A 22597-nucleotide genomic window follows, 5' to 3' on the forward strand; every position below is an offset into this window, starting at 1 on the left:
TTTCTCAAACAACTCCACCACTACCTCATTGGCTCATAAATTAGCTATATTTTACTAATTTTGGGTTTTTATTTTTTATAGTAAACTACAGTCCTTTACGTTTACACCATTTTGCAGACAGTTTTCCTTTAGCGCAAAATTTTGCGAGTTTTGTACTTTATGTTTCATAATCTTGCACGTTTTAACCTTTATACTAAACCCAGTTAAATTTTTTGGTTAAATCAGAATATTTTTGTAATTTTAGTAGAGAGAAAAAGGGTATTTTTTGATTTTGTCCATTTAATTAAGAAATATTTTAATTAAAAAACAAAATTTTAAATTTAAAACATATATAAAGTTGAAACTCTCTCTCTTGAGTCTCTCTTTATATATCTATTTCTTCTTTCTCTCTATATATATATCTCTCTCAGCCATCATCCACTACAGACCACCGCCAACCCACCACCACCTCCGGCGACCTCATCTCTCTCTCTTTCTCTCTCTCTCTCTCTTTCGTCTCTCTCTATATGTAACACCCCACTCATACACTTACGGCAGAAGCAAATTAAACTTTCATTAAACTTATAATAGTTTGAGAACAACATATTATTTATTTACAATATTCAACATCTAGGAACTTCTAGATCTTCCGATCTCACTTGTCTTCTCTCTATTTCTAAGAGTATATCACTAATTACCTATGATATGTATACTTAAACGACGTCAGCGATATAACTGGTGAGCTCATGTTATACAGTTTATAAAAAAAACAACACAATTGACATGCATGTAACATGGGTTGTGATATTTTGGGCCAAGGGCAACCGTGTGCCATTCATGACTTTTTCACAACCACCAGCAATGGGCTTCTCATACCCCTCCGGCCATCGCATAGATATTGTAGTGTTGTGGTGCATACGAGGAACCCTATCCTCTTTTCAGCCAATTCCAACACATCCCATTAAGCATATAAGGATCCAAATATACCCCTACTGATAATTGCACATTACAGCATTTTTATATTATTACCAGTCCAGACATAACGAGTATACAATCACAGTTTTATAAATAAAACATGATAACTCACCTGTTTAACAATTGCTAGTACGACCGGGTACTATCTCAGAGTCCTGACACAATTACATGATTCTAGGTTAGGCAATGGTACACCTAACTAGTTATTTTCATGGTTGGATATTGGTTAATGTTGCCTTGTTTAAGCATGGTTGATCAGTCCATGCCTAACTAAGGCTAGGCTACCCAATACATGCCCTGACAATAACCCTAGTACATAAAAATAATACTAACAATACTACTACTAATAATATTACTATTAATAATAACTAGTAATTAGACCCACGCGTGTTGCGGCGCGGGCATATCGCAAAAATCGAACAGATAACGTGAATAATACCTGTAACAACCCGCAAAATCAACAGAGAACCTAAACGCAAATGAATCCGCAACACAAAAGAAACATCTTCAAGATATGAAAGAGTAAAAATATGAAAATCATATGTACGAAAGTAGGCTACCATTCATATAGTAGATTTTGTAAAAACCACATTAATTATTCTTTAAATCTAACTCAAACTATGAAAGCTCAAAATCCATACTTATAAGAACGAAGGTGTAAATGCTTACCCTACTTAATGTGAACCACTTCAAATGGAGAAACCGATAAGCACACGATAAAAGGATACCAAGATCTGAACAAAGCTAAAGACATGATGGCTGATTTAGAACTCCAACCCAAAATTTTTATAGATGATAATGGCAGATATATTATGAACTCCAACCCAAAAGTTTTTATCAAAACTATACAGGATTAACCAACTCCTCCCCATTCCTATGTTTTGATGATTTTATTTAAGAAGTTGAGCACTTCATAAAGCATAAGATTATTTTTACCGATACGAGCTCAAATATAATAATATACGTATAAATGAAGAGACATATATTGGACCTTATTTCCTGACGAATCCTTTGAATCGCCCCATTTTTTTTCCTTTTTCCTTCATTTATATTTTCTTTTCGAGAATACTACACTTTTGATTCGGGCAAATAGCAAGTCTGTAAGTTTTATTGTGGTAAGAATGGAAGTTGACTTCCCATTTCAACTCCATTGACTCATAACATTTATTTTCTTATTTGTTATGTTCGGGATAATATTATAAGTAAATGAAAAATATCAATTAAATAATGACATTATAATATTAAAATGACAGTCATCCTTAAATTAAGTAACAGTTCAGTTGCTCCTCTTACGGCTAACTATGACATTACGACTATCATAACTTTTTAAACTACATTTGCTCAAATTTAACTAACTATGACCATCAACTAATCTACTTACAAAAGACCTTAGATACAAAGAAACATCTCATAAACCAAAAGAGAGTTTTGACCCTTTGACACAAAAACTTATACGGAAGCGCATTTTTGGGCATGAGTTGTAGTGTGTTCGATCCAGGCTCGCCGTTATTAAGGATGAGATTTACCTACATACACAACATCAAAACATTCGTTAATTCATTATACCAAACAAACCCATAGCATTCATTACTTATCCTTATTCAACCCATTAACAATGTTACTATTTTGCTAACAATCCTTGTTGTAACCATTCTTTCCGTTTTAGCATTATTTCCAACATCTCATCAACATTCATATATGCAACCCATTCGACCCGTTAGTAACGTGCCAATGCTCAACCATTACCGCTATTTATCATACAAGTCTTTATTAACCCATTTACAATGGGTCAATTTATATCATACATACTTGATACAATTTAATCATTTTTGACCCGTTTACAATCGAGTCCTTACTTAATCCATTTTACCATCTCATTTTCAACCCATTTCGATCCATTCGAAACGAGTCATACCACATACATTACTACTTCATTTTCTTAGCGATTCCTTCTATATTCACCACATCAATTCGATCATGCTCCACTATGCTACTTTTAACTAAGTTTTATGTAAGTTACTAGCATTCATGACTACATAACATTCCAACATACATTCTATTCGCGCGACCCGTTTATACGGTTCGACTACATAGCATACCAACAAATATTCTATTAGTGCGACCCGTTCATACGGTTCGACTACATAACATTCCAACATACATTCTTTTAGTACGAACCCGTTCATACGGTTCGACTACATAACATTCCAACATATACATTCTTTTTCTTTGACCCGTTAGTGATGGGTCTATTACACGACCATTCTATAACGCATTTCGAATACCACGATATATAACATTACTACAAGTAAACTTTAATCGTACAAGTAACGTACCTCGATTTTGCAAGCCTTAAGGTTTCTTGTTGCTTGAACCTTCTTCCTTTACACCTACATTTAACGCATTCATTTTTTCTTTAGTTCTCATGAATCCGTTTCACCATATACAATGCATACTCACTTTCTAAACATGAATTGTACTAATAATTGTCACTTGTTCACATAATTATCATCTATGCATTTCATCGAGCACTTGGTGTGCGTCGATCATTGTTGTTTAGAAATTGTTATTTTTCATGTTCTTACACATCATATTTTTATACATACATAAATCCCCAATCACTAAAATCATCACATTGAATGAACATTAACACAAATATTCATCCTACCTTCTAGTTTACAAGTTAACATCATAATTTTGACTAAAAACTTCTATTCATGATCAATTCTCAAAAACCCACTTCATGATTTATGAGAGCTATCTATCAAAACATATGAACATATCAATTTCATTCAAATTAGCATTCAAAAATATTTCTAATCATGGTTTCTTCATCAATCAACACTATTCCACAAACATACTTAAGCAATTTGTCAATTTCATCCATACTCTTCATATCAAAATCATCCAAATCGAAAATTACAACTTACCACTTGTTAAACGAGCTTAGATGATCATGTATTAGGGCTCATGCAAGAGATTAACCATCAATTTCCTTTCTAATTTGCTGAATTTTGAGTTTTTGTTCTTGAAGGCGTTCTTCCCTTCACACACACATACTAAAATTCTGCACTTTATTCATCTATAAACCTCAACTTTCCACTTTGCCATAATTGGCCCTTTATGTTTGATCCATACTTAAATTCCATTAAACATCTTCATCTTTTATTAAAACTAAATGTAATCATTTAGTTATGTTATTTTCTTTCCAAAAACTTATTAGTTTTTGGTTATGTTTTATACTTTCTTACTAGGACAAACTATGAAAATTATAATAATCATGTATGTACATTTTGGGGTGTTACAAGTCTACCCTCCTTAAAGGAGGTTTCGTCCCCGAAACCTGAATACATACCAAATAGTGTCGGGTAGTGATCCCGTATTTCATCATCCGATTCCTATGTTAGATCCAATCCCTTTTGGTGTTGCCATTGGACTAGGACTTGTCTAATGGCCTTGTTAAGAATATGCGTTACTTTGGAATCCTTGATAGCTATCGGTCTTTCAACATAATTCATTCTCTCATCCAGTTCAATATCATCGAGTGGCACGTAAGTTGTTTCATCTGTGAGACACTTCCGTAGTTGTGACACATGGAAGGTGTTGTGAATTCCATCCAATGTCGGTGGTAAATCCAACCGGTAAGCTACCTTTCTAACTTTGAAACTTATGTCCATCTTTATATAGTAGACCATACTAGGGACACCATATACATAGATAATCCATTCAATACATACTAATGCTCTCATGATACTACAATTGTCAACTACATTTAGGTAAACAATTTAACATAATCCCAACATCACCCCTTTACTACTAAGTCCAAAGCTATATGTTTAGCACACATTCATTTTTAAATTACCATTATGAAACTAGCCCGACATATGGTGTGCACCACAACATTCAAGTATGGAGTACAAACTCCTAAAGCATACCATAAATTACCCTTTTCATACTCGACTCGAGAATTAAGCATCATTCTACAAAATGGAGTGTTACAACTCTACCCCCCCCCCTCGTAACTTAGGTTTCGTCCTCGAAACATGTCAAACCGTGAATAATTGAGGGACAGATTCCTTCATCTCGTCTTCACTTTCCTTTATGTATCATTTGATCATATTGTTCCTTTCGAAGACGATATCTCCAGCATCACCTTATTACCTACTTAAAATTCTAAGAACTTAGGCTTTTAATTTGTATAACTCTTTTGTCGTTCATGAGCACTTTCGATGCTTTCTTTAAAATGCTTGATGTTGTGAGTTGTTTGTTTAATCATCTTAGGTCCAAATAACTGACTTTTGCCTACTTCATTCTAACAAATAGGGGTCCTACATTTCCTCTAACATAACGTTTCATAAGGTGCTCTTTTTATGTTGATGTTGTAACTATTATCTTATGAGAATGCGATCAATGGTAGATGGACGTCCCAACTACTACCAAAGTCAATTAAGCATGCATGGAGTATATATTCTAATGTTCAGATAGTCTGTTCACTTTTCCAGTCAGTATAAGGGTGGTATGCAGTGCTCGATTTTATTCAAACTATGCACGCTATAGAAACTTTGCAAAAAAAATCTCGGGGTGAAACGACTATCTTTGTTGGTTATGATTGAGATATGCCACTATGTCAGGAGAATAATCTTGTTAATATAGACTTTGGTAAAACATTTCTATTATATAATCCTTTCAGATCTCGGGGGTTGGTAACAAAGTCCATTGTTACTTCTCCTATTTCCATTATGTGATTTCAAGTTGTAGGTAGCTAGAAGGTGTTTAATGCTATAAATTAACTCTCATGTATGCAACTCCTATGTACGTAAGGCTCTCTTGTTGTGCATGCTTTATTTTGTCTAAGTGGGTTATCTTAACACTAGATCTAGATGAATGGATTCTTATTGGTCGGAGACTTTATTTTCTACTGAGTGTATCCACGACCCCATTTGCCTTACAAACTAAGTTTATGAGATCCATGAATGCTACAGCTATGTTGTTCTTATATTAATGGCATCACTAAGAACTCATAAGGACTGTATTCAAATCTTTATAATAACTTCATATACACATCTCTTGTCTTTCTTTTTAACAAAGAACGTGAGGTTGCGGGTTTGGTTTACAATGATAATGTTCTTCATCTTTTCCATTTGGTCTATAGATATAACTAGTTTCTTGTTGTTAAGCAATCTAAGTCGTGGTATTCTTCTGGTGCACACGATTTTTGTTTGGTAGAGGGCTAATCAGCTTATTTATGTACCTGCATTGATTTTTTTTCGAGTTACTTAGGCATCAAGTCTATTGGAATTGGGTTGTTGTTCAAGATTATCGTATAGTTCTTAATGATTTCAACTATATCCTTTTGATGACAATCAAAATTTCGACTATAAAGGTATGGCTAAAACCTTTAGGATTCTTGATTTACATAGGGTTTAAATAAGGTTGATACTAAGCTTCTACGCACATCAATGTCCAATATTTAAGGGAAATTCTTAAGGGATTTAGCTTTAACAAACATTCGGATTTATGATGGTAGACTCCACATGAATCAATTCGACATTTGTCCTTCTTTTGCCACCATGTAAGGAACTAGCCGTCCTTAAGATTCATGACATATTCTTTTCCACTTAACCACTTGTGTGCCCCTATATCGGTTTAATTGTCTACAATCTAGGTTGTGGATGACGGGGAACTTTCCTCTGGTTTATTCTCTGATATCCTGATATTCATTTTCGGTTAGTGGCAACCATAATCTTGGCTACCTCGATGGCAATTTTCTATATTGACTTGTCATTCAACTGTACTTTTGTGCTTCGCTCTTGCTTATGGAAGGACTTGTGTTTCTTTAGTTAACAGGGTGTTCACCTTTGTAAATCTTACTGAGTTACTCCACTCACCTAATAATCCATTCAGTGAAACTCCATGAAGAACAATACTGAAAATCCAAGAAAGCATGTTAGCCATCTTTATTTTTTTTTTTAATTTTTGGCGTTTTACAGTGAGTGATATTTAGGAATATTGGCGTTTGTTTTTTTCATGTGATCAACTGGAAGTTGCTGAGAGGTATCATTTTATAGGATGTCTTTGGCACGTAGTTTAGGCGGTGTATTATTATAATAAAGTATTCGTCGTTTCTGTTACTGTTTGTAATTACTGTTTTTGATAAGCTTTTTCTCTGAAGTCTGTAACGCGTCCCATCTTTCAAGTTTGGCGTTTTAGATTTTAATATAATAAATGTTGTTAATAATAAAGTTTCCGTCGCTTCAATTTTACTGTTTTGTAGTTACTGTTTCTAGATACCTTTTCGAGATTTTGGCGTTTTTATTTTTAATGAGATTTTATATAAAGATGGCACTTTGTTCTATTTTTCTTGTACCTTGGTTTTTATACTTTTGTTTTAGTTTTTTTTATAATACTTGTCCAAGGTAATTTTATTATAGTTTGCGAGTTTTGGGGCGTTTTATGGCATGATGGTGTTTTCACAAGCATTTGTCTGTGTGGTGTTTTTATTATATATGGCGTTGTTATTATATAACAATCAACTGAAAAAGAAAATTAAAAAAATATATATATAAACAATTGATCTTCCAAATCTTCACTGTCACTAGTCTCTTTCTTCTTTTTTGAATCATCTTAACTGGCTGTTTCGACTTTCGTATGATTCATTTTGTTTTTTTGTTTTTGAAGTAGCTTTCTTATCGCTGTTTGGAAGCACAAAGTGTGACATCAGCCTCTTTTTCTTGAAGATTTGTCCATCTCATGCAACAAAATGTTATTGAGTTACACCCCTCATGTCACACCCCAACCGATGGCGGAATCATCGGGGCGCGGCACTAGGCGAATAAGATTGCTCAAGAGAATCCATAACAACTATCTTACGATAATATTTATTACATTCGTTATCCCATACTAACAAATAATACAACCACATAAGTTATCACAGATTTCTTGTCCCCTCGAACAATACAAATCCGACAACCTAGATTTTAGACGAGTTTCTAGACTTCCTAGCTTGATATGATGTAGACTGCGACTAATCCGACAACATACGTTAAAATAATGTCAATATAAAAGTATTGGCGAGTATACAGGTTTGATATGTAGTAGTGTAATAGATAAAAGCTGCGAATTTCCACATACATAAACGTAATACACGACATATATACTCACAAAACTGATACTACCAGCTAAGTCCTCGAGCTTCGATCGCGATTGCTAAACTAGACCCCGTCGGGCGCAATAGTACTATACTAGTCATGGTGGGACGTCGCGAGTATAAGTCCTAGCACATATGTAACTAGCATCACGTATAACTATGCATATTGGTCATTCGCAAGTGATAAATAGATTAAGCCTTTGATGTGATTAGATTTGATAGCAACGTATGTTACACCCAAAAGTGCAAAAGCAAAAAGGGTTCAAGTATACTCACAGTGCGTATTCAGTGAGAACATGAATTGGTTGGATCGGTTGAGAGTGCGTCTGAGTTAGCCTAAACATTGAATGGTATCGTAAGCGATGCACGGTTTAAACGGGAATAGTTTCGTATGAACAGATATCCGGTCGGATAACAGATATCCTGTCGGATAACAGATATCCTGTCGGATGACCATATCCGATCGGATGACATATTAATGACAGATGTCCGGTCGGATGGCTCATATCCGATCTGATGACATATAATTGACAGATGCCCGGTCGGATGGCTCATATCCGATCGGATGACTTATAATTGACAGATGTCCGGTCGGATGGCTCATATCCGATCGGATGACATATAATTGACAGATGTCCGGTCGGATGGCTCATATCCGATCGGATGACATGTAACTGACAGGTATCCGGTCGAATGGCTCATCCGTTCGGATGATGTCTGTTTGGTTCGGATGATGTATGCTTGACAGTTCGTTCTAACGTCCTGATTAGTTGTTCCTGATGGCTTCAGGAAAGGATACGAGTGGTTTTATCGAAACGTTGTGACATCGTGTTTAACAAATGAAATTCCCTCAGTTCCGACCAGTTCTAACGGCCGGGAACCACCCCGTTCCATCAGATCTGGCCGTTCTTGACGGTTTTTCCATGTTCAACCCGAAATCACACCATACTTTGATTAGATACATAGATTTTAGGTGAGATTGTTATAAAAACATGTGGAAATCACCCAGATCTGAGTTGTTCATGGTGAAATGAGGTCACACTTTGAAGTTCATATGAACTCTCGATGACATCATCTTTGAACACCTCAAATCAGTAGATTTCACGGTTAAAAGTTGAGTTTTAAAAGATAGAATGGTGTAGAATTGAGTGTAGATCACAGAAGTACAAGTTTTTAGTTTGAGATCTTACCAGAATCGCGAGAAATCGAGAGACAAAGGGTCCAAGAGCGTGCTGGTCGAGTGGGAGCTGTCACATCACTGTTCAAGTGAAGTGACAGGCTATTTATAGGCAAGGGAGAAGAGTGGGGGTGATGTGGTGATCCGGGTCGGATGGCCCATCCGTTCGGATGGCCTATCCGCTTGGATGGCCTATCCGTCCGGATGGCCTATCCGTTCGGATGGCCAATCCCGTTGGATTTCTGGCGCGAAGAACTTCATCGATTCGAGTGTTGCGATAGTTTTGGGTACGCGTTTTCTATATTTAATTATTATTATATATTTGATTATTCATAAGGGGCCGTTTGTACGTATTCACATTATATATTTAATTATTCAAAGTTGCGATACAATAACCGGGTTTTGTTTCGAGTATGCGATTACTTTGCGAAGCTTCGCGGTCTTTGAGGAGGGTAGAATAGGTCCTCTCTCTATGTCATCGTGAACATTATTGTGTGTTTTGAGTAACGAGTTGCACTGCAACATATCACGTCTACCAAGGAGGGTAGAATTGGTCCTCACTCGACATCTTCGTGGTTGTCAGAAAGTGCAATGTGATGTGATAGTGATAAAATATGCAATAATATGCGAAAATGTTGCGATATTGCGATGTATGCGATATAGGTACATTATGATCTGAATCTCTGTGCTAGGCGTAACGAGTATAACAAGTAGTAACAACGCACGAATGTGCGGGTTGTTACACCTCAGCTAATAATCCATTCGACAAAACTTCGCGTAGAACAATATTGAATATCCAAGGAACGATGTTTGATTTTTTTAACTTTTTGGCGTTTTAGTGAGAAAAAGAACGTCACTAAATAAAAGTACCTTAAATCTCTAAATTTGGTCATGCTAAACTCAATAATGTTTTGTTGTATGAAATGGAAAACATTGTTAATCCTCAGTTAAGAAAAAGATGTCTAACAATGTTGTCCACCCCATACAGCTAAACTTTATTGAGAACAAAACTCAATAATGTTTTTGTATGTTTTGGCGTTATAAGTTGGATGGAAGTTGAGGATAAAGTCAATAATATTTTACTCAATGAGATGGACAATATCCTCACTTAAGGATTTTTTCCATCATATTGAGCGAAACCTTACCGACAACCAAACTGAATTTCAAAGAAACGTTTTGTTTTAGGGGATATTTGATGTTTGAGTTTTGTGGCGTTTCTAAGACGAATGGTGTGTATTAAATATGGCGTTTTGGGTTTTGTGTGTTTAATGGAAGGTCTGAGATGTTGTATATAGAGGATGTTTTTTGGTGGTTGTTTTAGGCAGGATTTTATTATAATAAATGCTAGTAATTAAGTCCCGCCGTTTCAGTCATTGTTTATTCAGCTTTATCGTTTAAAAAAAAATTTGGCGTCTTATATCTAATGGCGTTTAGATTAGGATGGTGTGCTATGTAGGTTAAAGCGGGAATTTAATAGCGTTTTATTCATGAGATGATTGTGTAGAGAAATCAAAAGACATTTTACCCCTAATGAAGCGCGCCACACTAATAAACGTGATGTTATTTACGAAAACGTCACCGCGTCATCTAGTCCATAGATTGTTTTGATCTGACGATCCATAACCGTTCTCTCTGTTCTCACACTTTTCACCGTTTTCTCTAAATCCTGGCCCTATATAGGTATATATAAAGTGGGGATGAACACTGATTGTGTATTCTTAATTAATTGTTTTAATTTTTAATAAAATTTAATTAATCATGTAATTGGTTTTCTTTTTTCGGATAAAATGTGTTATAAGTTTGACTATTTTTTCAATAGGATGACGTGTGACAAATTAGTTAGGAGTGATGATGAACAGTGATTCAATATTATATATACTTCTAATTTACAACAATTCTAGGCATCATAGTTTGTACTTTATGCTTGATAGATTGTACCTGTTTTGCAATATATTATTGAAATGGAGTTATACACTTTGCATAAAGGGTATACTTTGTGTGTCAATTATATATATATATATGGAACCCATTAAGTGTAACCAACTCTTAAATCAATCTCCACCATTGGATTTGGCTGAGATTAAATCTCAGCCACTTAAACTCCAAAAAATAACTCCTGTGGTGGCAGTTCAGGGTAGTTGTGTACGTTCCCATGGTTTGCGGCCCATCTTCTCCATTTGGCACGGTTGCTATGAAAGTGGGACGTGGGTAGAATGCAGTTGCCCAGTAGTCTTATATAATATAGAGACCCTTGCATCCAAATATTCGCCTCCATACATCTTTCCTTTTGTAGCAGATATGATATATGCACAGAAATAAACACATCGATGGTACCGCGTTCTTTGATTGCGATCTCAAACCTACATTCAAGCTTTCTTCATTCAAGATCTGGTAAGCATCTAGATTTTAGTTAGGGTTTCTTATGATTATATTTTTTGTTGTTTGAAATCGGATAAAATTGGGTAAAATTAATGATATCTATTATAATTTGTTCGAAGTCGATACCTAAATTTCCCACTGTTGCTAATTCTGCATCCCAATTTCTCTCGGTCACCAGCTTCACATACCTTTTCTTCTTCAACACTCGAGTTTCGTGGTCGGTGGTCAATTGGTGTATAATTTTGTTTGTGGTCTTATCCCGTTGTTTAGCGGATATGTGGCTTCTATGTGGCTACGAATCTGAGTGATACTCTCAGAAACTTGCTAAGCATCAATTATGGTAGCACAAAGTGGCAAGTCTCTTTTAGACAAAGATATATATTATTATGCTTCTTGAAATTAGTTCATGATTTCATGCTTTTATGGAACTATAATCCTGATTTCATGTTGATGATAATATTGAAATAATAGGGTGGAATTATATATATGTATCTACTGATCATGATTAGAGATTTATGCTTGTTTTTTTGTCTTTTGGTGTTAATTAATTGTTCAATGTACTAACTATAATTAGTTTTTTGGTTAGGATGATGAAGAAGAATCTTTGGGAACTAAAAGAACAAGCGCTTCTCGAAATGCTACAGGCTCTAAGAGAAGCCGAGCTGCTAAACTTTATAATTTGTCTAAAAGGGTGAGCAAATTCTTCAAATTTTTGCAGTGCCTATTCTGTTAATTTGTGTTTACATATAGCATTTTGTTAGTTATACAATAGGCCTTTTTTGTCCAATTTAGATTTACTTTTGAGGTATCTTTGGTTGGACAATGGGTGAGCTACCTAGCTTTTGGATAATACTTTTCAGGTATCTTTCAGCATCTTTTGCCGTTTAATGCTTGTAGTATATGACCGAACGATCACAAGCCGGTATGACTGAGAATGAAAGTTGGAAAACTCTAGTGAGGATGTTGCTAATCAGCATAGAATTCTAAGTAAAATTTATAGTATTTAGCATGCTTATGTGTGGAAAGGCCTACATTATGGTAGTATAAAAGGTATGTTGCCTCTGTATGTCAGGCATACCGTGCCATAATTGTAATATTGTTTATAGAGATGGATACCAGATTCAGATGTTATTTCACAATCAGTAGATGAAAAGTTCCCTGACACGCCATAGGTGACTCCACCAGAGAAAGCTTTTATGTACACTCATGCTCTTTGTGCCCCTAAGAAAGTTTGTTTTGCCGTATTATCATGCATTGATTCTTCACTTTTCTATTTGGGCTAAATCTATTTACTGTACGCCCTTTTTTAAGTTAATATTATCTTCAAAATACGATAGTTGAATTGTGGTTGTCTACAGGTGTAAACATTGACATTTCTACCTGAGAGAGAGGTGGGATTTGATGTATTCTGTTACAAATTCTGATGAATTTTGAGTTTAACCCATTTTAGGAGGCGCGCCATTGTGATTGCAGGGTTACAGGATTTTCATGGTTGCTATTGGGTACAATAGGTTTTGTATCAGCTGTCTCTGCATTGACAAGAAAGTCAACGGAGTTAACTTGATTTTGGAGATGGGAATCGAGTATTGCAACTAGATGGTTTCAAGGCAGTTTATCTAATTTCAAATCTTTCCCATATTCATCTTTATTCTTACTGATTTTTTATTCTGATTACAGTGTATATATTTTGCCAGTGGTTCAGTTCATGTCGTCTGAGAACAATAGGAAAATGTCGGACTATGAGGCGAAATCTTCGGCCGGAAAAGAGATTCTGGTGTACCTCAATGAGACTGGTGAGTGAGAATCGGAAGTCATCTTCTTCTCCAATGGCTAATCGGGTGGATTTCTGTTATTAATATAGATTGGGGTTCTTTTATGTGTTATTACCAGTTTCTTTCCAAACCACAAAGTGTTGCTTCTTCATATTTCCGACGTCTGTTACACTTTGCGCAAGTATACCTTTTTCTTTTTATCTTCCTTTGCTTTCGTCTTCGCCACAAACCTTGATGTCTTCTTCGTGATGAAGATGACAAGGCATTGGTGGATTATGAAGATGAATGTCGAGCCAATCATGGTGAAGATAACAACAATCATCATTCTGAAGTCATCCATGATTATTTCAATGGCAATTATCATTCTCGGCGATTATGAATGTGGTAATCGTCAATCAGAAAACTATTTGGTACCTGCTATTATTCTTCCATGTTTTTTTCTTGAACCAAGCCTCTCAGTTTGATATTATTTTTCATGATCTATATAAAAGAAGGTTTTGAGAAGTTTTTGTTGATAATATAGTAGTTAATGTGAAGAAAAGGGGAAAAGGGGCATAGGAGAAAACATGAAGTGGCTGCAGTAAATATGCTGGGAAGTATAACCACAACGAAGTATGATGAATACTCCCTATATTGAGTTGTCATCTCTTTCCAATTCTCTACTTTGGTTTTCACATCATCATGAAAATGGACATATATACCTTGATGGGTTGCAGATCGATTTTCATGACACTGTAAGTGGGCCCCAAGTTCCTGCAATGAAGATCCCTTTGGTTTCACTATGGCTTTCTTGAATGAAAATGGAAGTGTCTTTGCATATCAATGCAAAGGGAAGAAAAATGTGAGCACCCTCATGTTATGTACCTTTCAGTTAAAATATTGGTAAATGACATCTAGGTTTGTGCTTTTTGTAGATTTTTCAGTATAGTTTAAGAGTTTAAAAATATACAACTTATGTTACTTTATATACATTTTCAGTGGTATATGCGATTTAAAGAAGTAAGAGCTGACACGAGGTTCTTCATCTTCTGAAGGTGCAGTTGGGTTCATTCATTTTGGAGCAATAAACGGCCAAGTTACTGCCAATGAGGTAGTGGTGGAGTGGTTGGGGAAGGAATTGGTGTTCCTTGTGACTCAGGTTCGACTCTTACTCTCCCCATTATTTTCTGCGGCATCCAGGTGAAGGGGCGAATACGGGCGGCACCGGTTCGTCTTGGATGGGAGGCGGGGTTTTACCGATTATTTCACTGTCGTGCCTTCGGGCGGGTAGAGGTCGGGTTTCCGCGCATTTGGGAGAGCCAAGGGGCTGGCGGCAGTCGAGTAGTCGACCTTAGCCACAGCGCCTGGTGTCACAGTGGTTGACACGTCGTTCCTTGCCGTTCAAAAAAGAGGCCAAGTTACTGATAGCCATAGCTTTGCTAAAAGGGTACCATTTGATTTCTTATACATTTTCACATCTCAATTTCCAATAGTCACACCTCCTCTTTTTTATTCCTTTATATTTTAATAATTACATAAAAGATTATTAATCAACAGAAAACTTTTATTTTTCTTCTTCAGGTGAGGTATAGAAAATAAGTGAAAAGATGAAGCTGCTACAATCCAGTGTTCTAGGTTATGACAAGGTGAGCTGGCTTGCTTATGTCTTTGTTATCTATATGTTTATTTAAAAATTAAAATAGAGAAATTAATATTAAATATTAATTAGAGTGATAATAATATTTGAGCTGATGCCATACCTATGTTAGATTTAAATTCTGTTCAAATCAAGTATTCTTTATTTAGAAGAAAACATATTTTTAAATAGGACAACAACAACAACAACCATACCCAGTAAACCCCACAAATAGCGAAGCTACTTATAGGGTCTGGGGAGGGTGGGATGTAGGCAGACCTTGCCTCTATCCATAGGGATAGAGAGGCTGCTTCCGGAGAGACCCTCGGCTCGAAAACGAACAGCAAACCAACACACCACATCAAAGCATATAGAAATAAGAAGTCCCTCGTACCAAGAAATTGGTCCGAGTGACACAATATAACGTAAATCATGTGTAATAGCATGCATACAATATCATTTGGGCATAAACACAAGAAGGCAATCAGCGGAAAAGTCCCTTAAAGAGTAAGAGAAACCTATCTCCTTAAAATACACCTAAGACCTTAGTGCAATATCTTCTAGAAGTCCTTAACCCTAATCCTACGCCTCCACGAAGTCCTATCTTGGACCATGTCCTCAGAGAGATGCAACTCTACTAAATCATGCCTAATCTGCTCATCCCATGTCAGTTTGGGTCTGCCTCTTCCTCTCCTCCCCTCGACAGTAAGAGTTTCCACTACTCTAACTGGTGCCGTCGTTTCCATCCGCTTCACATGCCCAAACCATCTCAATCTCCCCTCCTTAATCTTCTCCGATATACTAGCCACTCCTAATCTTTCTCTAAAAACCTCATTTCTTATCCGATCTAACCTCGTGTGTCCACACATCCACCTCAGCATCCTCATCTCTGCTACCTCCATCTTGCGCGCTTGTGTTTTCTTGATAGCCCAACAGTCTGTTCCATATAGCATAGCGGGCCTGACTGCTACCCTATAAAATTTCCCCTTTAATTTAGTTGGGAACCTCCTATCGCACAATACCCCACTGGCTGCCCTCCATCTACACCAGCCAGCCTGTATGCGATGGGTTACATCACTATCTATGTCACCATCTCTTTGTACAAACGACCCCAGATACTTAAATCTAGTTACATGCGGAACCAATTGATCCTCAATGGTGATTTGGGTGTCATCGTCATCGGCTACACCACTGAAATCACAGTGTAGATACTCAGTCTTAGATCGACTAATCCTTAGGCCCTTGCCCTCTAAGGCTACTCGCCACTCCTCTACCCTCGCGTTCAGGCACTGTTTAGTCTCTGCAATCAACACAATATCGTCAGCAAAAAGCATGCACCATGGGACTGTCTTCTGAATCAACTTGGATAGCTCATCCAAGACAACCGCAAAAAGAAAAGGGCTCAACGCAGACCCCTGGTGGAGTCCTACCTCCACAGGAAAGAAGTTTGTGTCTCCTACAGGCGCGCGGACACTAGTTTCCGTTCTATCGTATGTATCCTTAATTATGTCTATATATTTCCCCGGTAGACCTCGACCCTCCAAACTATCCCAAATCAGTTGTCGTGGGACAGTGTCATATGCCTTTTCTAGGTCGATAAACACCATATGTAAATCTTGCTTCTTCGCTCTATATTTTTCCATCAACCTCCTTAGAATATGTATCGCTTCTGTAGTTGACCTCCCTTTCATGAATCCAAATTGGTTTACTGAAACCTGAGTTTCTCTTCTAATTCTAGTTTCAATTACCCTCTCCCAGAGCTTCATAGTGTGACTTAGCAGTTTGATTCCTCTGTAGTTCCCACAACATTGAGCGTCTCCTTTATTCTTCTATAAAGGCACCACGACACTACTCCTCCACTGATCTGGCATTTTTCCAGTCTTGAAAATACAATTGAACAAAAGTGTTAACCATTGGACTCCTTCTTCTCCCAAACACTTCCACACCTCAATCGGTATGTTGTCCAAACCCACTGCCTTTCCTCTTCCCATCTTCATAAGTGCCATCCTCACCTCGTCATGTGTGATCCTCCTGCAGTAGCAATTATTCTGTTGTCGCCTTTGAATCCTGGGATTGCTGCTATCTTGTTGGTATGCCCTACCATGGTTGAAAAGATTGTGGAAGTAGGTTTGCCATCTCAACTTAATGTCATGTTCCTTGACTAAAACACGTCCATCCTCTCCTTTAATAAACTTTACTACTCCTAGATCTTGTCTTCTTCGCTCCCTAGCTTTAGAAATCTTGAACATATCATGCTCCCCCTCTTTACTTTCCAGACATTCGTACATTCGTTTATAGGCTGTGTTTTTTGCATCGGTCACCGCCTTTTTCGCTTCCCTTTTTGCCTTCTTGTATATCTCCCTTACCCTCAACCGCTCCTCCTCATCTGTGCACCTCAAAAGATCTCTAAAACTCTGTTGCTTATCCTTTATTTTGGTCTGCACGTCTTCATTCCACCACCAGGACTCCTTATGACCACCAGTCTTTCCTGTTGTGACCCCTAGCGTCTCATTCGCCACTGTAGTGATCGTAGTCGCCATAGCCTCCCACATCCGGTTTGCATCGTCACCTAGTTGCATCGATATCATCGAGTTAACTTTATCTCTAAACATCATACTTTTTTCTCCCTTCAAGTTTCCCCAACGGATCATAGGTCTGGTTTTCCTTTTCCCCTCAGTTAGCCTTACTTTTAGGGCTATATCTGCTACTAGCAAATGATGTTGAGCCGTTGCAGTCTCCCTTGGTATAACCTTGCAGTCCATCCACATCCGTCGATCTTCCTGCCTCATCAAAAGATAGTCGATTTGCGTGTTACGTCCTCCGCTACTAAAAGTGATCAAATGAGATTCTCTCTTCCTAAAGAACGAGTTTATAATTCCTAGGTCGTGAGCTGCCGCAAAGTCTAGAAGGTCTCTACCAGGGTCATTCCTATCCCCAAAACCAAAACCCCCATGCACCAACTCAAAGCCATCACTTTCCTTACCAATGTGTCCATTAAAATCTCCTCCTATAAAAATTTTCTCCTCCCTAGGTATGTCTCTTACTACTACATCTAGACAATCCAGAACTCTCTTTTCACTTGGTCTCCTAGTCCCACTTGCGGTGCATATGCGCATACCACTGTCACTACTTGCTCACCTAATACTAACCTTAACACCATAATTCTATCGTTGTGTCGTATCACCTCAATTACATTCTTGTGCAATTCTATAGACACCAAAAATCCTACTCCGTTCTTAGCCCCATCCGACCCAGAATACAACAACTTGTACCCATTGCGCTCTTCTGCTCTATGTCCTTTCCACCTAGTCTCCTGAAGGCACGCTATCTGTACCCTACGTCTTTTAAGTGCGTCTATCACTTCCAACAATTTACTACTAAGAGTTCCTACGTTCCAAGACGCCACACGTAAACTACAACTTCTAAATTTACCCTTACCTGCACCTCTCGTCCTTAGACATGATCTCAAGTAAAAGTCATGGTTTCTATTGTCTATGCTTACAGTTAACAACTAACCACAAGTAACAAACAACGGGCAATACAAAGGGCAAAACTACCAACTCTTTATATTTTATTTATTTATTTATATATATATATATATATATTTTACTTCTTAAATATCACTAAGCTTCTTGTATTTACACAAATTATAGCCTAAAATCACAAAAATCAACACACAAAATCAATCATAAGAGAATTGAACAACAAAACTCAACAAAATATCACTGAGCTTCTTGTATATACACAAAATATAGCCTAAATTCACAAAATCAACACACCACACACATTCAACCTACTTCCTAAAATCACAAAAAATCAGCACTAAAAAACAATCAGAAGTGAATTGAAACATCTAAAGAGTGAAAGAATACGACCTGATTGAACAAACATACGATTAAATAGGGTCTGATCGAAGAACAAGACTCGTGGAAAGAAAGCACCTGTAACAGGGGTATCGTGAAGCCGGCGTCGGAGCGAAGAAAAGTGGTCGTCGGAGCTGGGTCTTGTGGTCGGAACTAGGTTGGTTGTCGGAGAAAGAAAAGTGGTCGCCTTGTACCTGCAAGAAAAGAGAATAGGCCGCCGGAGTGGTCGTCGGTTGGGTCGCCGGTTGGGTCTTGTGGTCGGAGCTGGGTCTTGTGGCGGAGCTAGGTCTTGTGGTCGTCGGAGCTGGGTCTTGTGGTCGGAACTAGGGTGGTTGTCGAACTAGGGTGGTTGTCGGAGGTTTTACCTGCAAGACAAGTGGTCTCCAGTAGTGGTCGCCGGTTGTTTTACCGGCGGAAGAAAGTTGCCATTGGTATATGTACGGATAGAAAATGGGATATGTACGGAGAGAAACTCTAATATATATTTTTAAATAGGAAAGCTAGTGAATAGGAAAGCTGGTGAATGACAGGTACAAAGGAATTCTTCACAATGATCATGTACTTGCAATCAAAAGAACTCGACGGGGATCGTTAGAGGGTGCACAAGAATTTAAAAACGATATAAAAATTAATGTCGAGAATCCCTTCAATTCACAGCCTGACTCACATGAAAAACTAGAAGAAACCAAGTTGTCAAAATCATCCACAAGACGACCAGCATTTTTGTATAGGTTGAAGGTGACATTCAGGTCCTTGTCCCATTAGTTGCAGGAAAAAAGTGTAATGAGAGAATACAAGGCAAGTGACTCATTCATACCCACAATTAACATTTTGTAGATCTTGATATTGGAATAGTGTACTTGTATGTTGTAGGGTGTAACATTACTCTCTTATCTTCCAATTTATTGAATACAAATAATAGTCATTCTTTTGTAATAATCTATGACGAAGATTATCGACACAAATAATCTATGATGAAGATTATCGACACAAAGATAGCATAATATCATTGTATATATGTGTGCAACAAGCTTTCAGTTTCTCTTCTGCATTAGAGAATGATCCCCTGCTTCTTTGTCCTGTGTTTATTATTGAAACACAAATTAATATGGTGAGAAATATGGGAATATTGTTAACAAGACGAGACCAACATGAGATTCGGTATGCCTTTGAGGTTGATGTATAATATTAACTCATGGTGTTAAACCAACAATTTTATTATTACTTTTATTGTGTGTTAATATTATTTGTGTATTTTTAATAGAATTATTACTTTGCATTTGTTTGAATAATCTAACCCGACCTGTTTGACTTGGTTTGTAAAGTGCTATTTTGAATTTAATAGTCAAAATATAGGTGGTTTTGAAAGGAATAACAATGAAATTATATTAGTATCTGGTCTTGGGGTGTTGCACCAAAACGCTTAATGGCTTTAACTTCTCATTAACATATATATGTGTGTCTGTCATGATGACTTTAAAATACCCGTCCACCAGACGGGTCATGGTTGGTCAAAATGGATAATGGTCAGGGTGGGTCGTTTAAAAAATGATCATTTTGGTTTGTGTAAGAAGGGGTTTGTCGAAATGGGCTGTTTAAAAAAATTATCAAATAACTAAATAATCATTACAACTATGTTTATTATATGGAAACGAGCGACAGTGGTTAGGTTGAATGGCAGGTTGAAACGGACACACTAGTATACTAGACCAAACATTTTGTTTCTTTATATAAATTTTAAAAACTAAAATATATTTAAACATACTGTTATTTAACTCTGTAGTTTGGGACTCATGTCCTTCGCTCCTCCAACAAGTGTATGTCTCTGCACAAACTCGGATGTACGGGAATAGACTGTATCTAATTTGATTTTATGTACGCTTAATATAGATTAGCTTTGTTGTTCATGTTAGGGATGAGCTCGGTACCGGTACCGAAAATCCCCAAAAGTGGGTACCGGTACCGAATATATCTGGTTCGGTACGGTTTGGTACCGGTATTTGAGGGTAAAAACTGGTAAATACCGGTACCGAACCGGTACCAAAAATGCTAAAGGTCGGTACCGAATCGGTAACGAAAAAGTACCCGGTTCGGTAAATTCGGTACCGGTACCGGGAACGATTTACTCATCCCTAATTCATGTTGTTACTATAATACATCAACGTAACCCGTCCACCGGACGGGTATTAAACTAGTTATTAATCAGATGAAAAGGCGGTGGGGTGTATGTGTTGAATGTCTACCCCTTTCATTTTGTTTACTCTCATTCAATCCCTGCTCCTTTCTCCCTCTTCTTCTCTTGCTACACAAATAAGCTACTAATGTCTTTCATCTCTCTTTTATGCTTGTAATCATGGTTTTATTTACAATAAGTGTGATTTTTTATCCTTTTCCCGAACTCGGGATCAAATTTGACCCTCCGGTGATCGACCGACACCGATTTATCTGGTCGGCGTGAGGCTTTAGGCGGTCAAGGTAGAAGGGTTCTTAATCAAGCAGTAGCTTCCTCTGATTCTAAGGTTTGTTTGTATTATTTCCGATTTTCTTCATTTAATTATATTAATAAGAAATTTGTTTTGGAATTAGAATTGGGTGTTACTTTGATAACTAATCTTATGACATAAGGATTTCACTTTGGTTAGGGTTCTGGCGATGGTCCTGTAGGGTCGATCGGTGCTGCATGCACCTGATTGTGGTGGATGTGACTATGTGAGTATAAGTGGCGGATGAGGTTGAGTCAAATATCTTGCCAAGCTCAATTTCTTATTGCTATATGGATCCTGATGACGGGGGTAGCCCAAGATTAAATAAGATGACTAAATATGCAAATGCTTAAAAGGTTGAAAGGTTCACCGGATGAAAAGCTGTAAAGTGAGAAAAGCGAGGAACAGTAATCAATCACATCTGAGAGCTCGTCTCACCAACTCACGCCCACAAAATCAGAGCAGGTCTGCACGAGTACACGCTATTAACCAGGGGTCTAAAGCCTTCAACCCCAAAAGGGGAAACCCTCCATTGCAAACAGGTTCCACTAGTCTTGTACATACCATTTTAGGAGATGTCTTCCCCTATAAGAAGACAACTCATTTCACTCCAAAGACATTCCGAAACAGAGAAAGATCCCTCATCTCTGGTCATTCATAGAGTACTTGCTCACTTCCAAGTTACTCTTCATCACATTCACCACACACTCGTTCTATTTGCTTTCTTTTCTGGATTCGAGCTTGCCTCGGAGAAAGAACTTCAAAGCAAATAACAATTACATACTAGTGAACCTCCTTCCACGTTTTGCAAACGTGGAGGGACCCCGCGACCTGCGTTAGGCAAAACTGAACCCTTCAGCCCTTTTGCCTAACCACCTCAGCTACCATCCTCGGTCTAGTATTTGTTGCATCAACAGATCCGATGTCGGACCATTTATGTAAGTCTCTATTTCTAGGTTTAATTTCTATGTTTCTTGATGTAGTTTATCAGCAAAAAGCTCTACAAATCTAAATACATTTTATATTTTGTTTGATATATGGATTTTACTTTTATGTATGCAATACATGATATTTGTTGGTTATAGTTTGTTACTACAGTTATCAAATATATTGCATATTGTTTTTTGACATTAGCTTTTTGGCCATCATAACTGTAATACCGGTCATTTTTTTTAATCACTTGATTCATGTGTTTTTGATGAATGAG

At 37.2% G+C, this 22597-nt stretch overlaps 3 long non-coding RNA genes across 3 annotated transcripts; 2 read left to right on the forward strand and 1 right to left on the reverse strand.

Annotated features, from left to right (window-relative positions):
* Positions 1-2195: 2195 nt before the first annotated feature.
* Positions 2196-4001, reverse strand: LOC110891952. The gene is made up of 3 exons (XR_002565699.2): positions 3885-4001; positions 3291-3344; positions 2196-2480 (listed from the first exon to the last, which is right to left on the reverse strand). It is a non-coding gene; the product is annotated as an uncharacterized LOC110891952 (long non-coding RNA).
* Positions 4002-12243: 8242 nt separating this feature from the next.
* Positions 12244-14026, forward strand: LOC110891951. Its single transcript, XR_002565698.2, has 3 exons — positions 12244-12348; positions 12450-12517; positions 13953-14026. It is a non-coding gene; the product is annotated as an uncharacterized LOC110891951 (long non-coding RNA).
* A 962-nt stretch (positions 14027-14988) lies between these two features.
* Positions 14989-19843, forward strand: LOC110890089. The gene is made up of 2 exons (XR_004871498.1): positions 14989-15043; positions 19438-19843. It is a non-coding gene; the product is annotated as an uncharacterized LOC110890089 (long non-coding RNA).
* The last annotated feature ends 2754 nt before the right edge of the window (positions 19844-22597 follow it).

The sequence above is a fragment of the Helianthus annuus genome, chromosome 11 (genome assembly GCF_002127325.2).
Source record: "Helianthus annuus cultivar XRQ/B chromosome 11, HanXRQr2.0-SUNRISE, whole genome shotgun sequence".
Classification (NCBI taxonomy): domain Eukaryota; kingdom Viridiplantae; phylum Streptophyta; class Magnoliopsida; order Asterales; family Asteraceae; genus Helianthus; species Helianthus annuus.